The 1761-nt window shown below is 38.7% G+C and overlaps 1 non-coding gene across 1 annotated transcript; it reads right to left on the bottom strand.

The window, feature by feature from the left end:
- Positions 1 to 387: 387 nt before the first annotated feature.
- Positions 388 to 494, bottom strand: LOC128279656 (small nucleolar RNA R71). The gene has a single exon (XR_008269855.1). It is a non-coding gene; the product is annotated as a small nucleolar RNA R71 (small nucleolar RNA).
- Between the last annotated feature and the right edge of the window lie 1267 nt (positions 495 to 1761).

Raw genomic sequence — 1761 nt, 5'->3', positions numbered from 1 at the left:
AGTAAATCAGAATCCTGCTCCACGTACTATGATGATTATGCTAAACCTTCTTTAACAGGAACTGAATCGAGCATAGTTAGGCCTGCTATTGCTGCGAATAATTGTGAACTGAAACCTAACACTATTCAAATGATCCAACAGTTTGTTCAGTTTGATGGTTTGCAGGACGAGGACCCAAACACTCATTTGGAAAATTTCTTAGAATTTTGCGATACTTTTAAAATCAATGGCGTTTCTGATGATGCCATTCACCTTCGGTTATTCCCTTTTTCATTGAGGAACAAAGGTAAACAGTGGTTGAAGTCGTTACCACGAGGGTCAATCACTACTTGAGAACAAATGACCGAAAAGTTTTTATTAAAATATTTTTCGCCAGCTAAAACGGCTAAATTATGTAATGATATCTCTTCTTTTGTGTAGATGGATTTAGAAACACTCTACGATGCATGGGAGAGATACAAGGATCTTTTGTGAAGATGCCCTCCCCATGGGTTACCACTCTGGCTACAGGTTCAAAAGTTTCACAATAGCCTGAATCCTTCGACTATACAGATGATTGACACAGCTGCTAGTGGAGCTATCAATAATAAGATACCTGAGGATGCTTATGAATTTATAGAAGAAATGTAACTTAATAATTATCAATGGCAAGTCATGAGGACAAAGCCAATGAAAACAGCCGACATTTTTAATGTCGATTCGATCACCATGCTCTCTAATCAGGTAGAACTTTTGAATAGAAAAATTAAAGGTTTTCTTGGTTCTTCACTGGTTCACCCAGTAATGCAGTGTGAAGCAAGTGGAGGTGGATCAAGCAATTCAGAATACCCACCCTATGGCCACAACATGGAGAACAAGCAGTTAAATTACATGGGTAATAATCCTCAATCTCAAAATAATCCTTGTAGTAATACTTACAATGCAGGTTGGAGGAACCACCCAAATTTCTCATGGGGAGGCCAAGGGAATCAAAGACCACCACCTCCAGGCTTCCAACAACCACCCTACCAACAAGAGAAAAAGATAAACCTTGAGGAGATGCTAACAAAATTCATCTCGGTGTCAGAAACTCATTTTCAGAATACTGAGACAGTACTTAAGAATCAAGAAGCATCGATCCAAGGGCTCAAAACTCAGATAGGACAGCTCGCCAAATTAATATCTGAACGACCACAAGGTAGCCTGCCGAGTAACACTGAATCTAACCCAAGGGAACAACTCAACGTAATTACCATCCAAGAAAAGGAAGGGTTAGTGGAACCTGAACCAGAACCGAGGCAAGGAATTGTGGTAAGTAAAAGCAGAGGTGAGGAAGGCCATAGTAAACAAACACCAGTAAGTAAGGAGTACAGACCTCGTGTGCCATATCCCAATGCTACAAGAAAAGACCGCACAGACGAACAATTCGGTAAATTCCTTAAATTATTAAAGAAATTACATATTAACTTATCATTTATTCAATCTCTTTCACAGATGTCAAACGCAGTCAAATTCTTAAAGAAGCTTTTAACAAATAAGCGGAAGTTGGATGAACCGTTGCATGTGGAACTAAATGCGGTTTGCTCAACCATACTATAGAATAAGCTAACCAACAAATTAAAAGATCTAGGGAGTTTTACGATTCCTTGTTTAATTGGTAGCTTAGATGTTAATAATGCTTTGGCTAATTTAGGGGCTAGTATCAATGTCATGCCTTACAAAATGTTTAAGCAACTAGGTCTTGGGAAGCCCAAACAAACTAGGATGAGTATTCAATTAGTC

Source organism: Gossypium arboreum, chromosome 8 (genome assembly GCF_025698485.1).
Source record: "Gossypium arboreum isolate Shixiya-1 chromosome 8, ASM2569848v2, whole genome shotgun sequence".
Taxonomy (NCBI): Eukaryota; Viridiplantae; Streptophyta; class Magnoliopsida; order Malvales; family Malvaceae; genus Gossypium; species Gossypium arboreum.
Note: the sequence above shows the minus strand (reverse complement) of the source record. Positions and strands in the feature narration are given on the sequence as shown.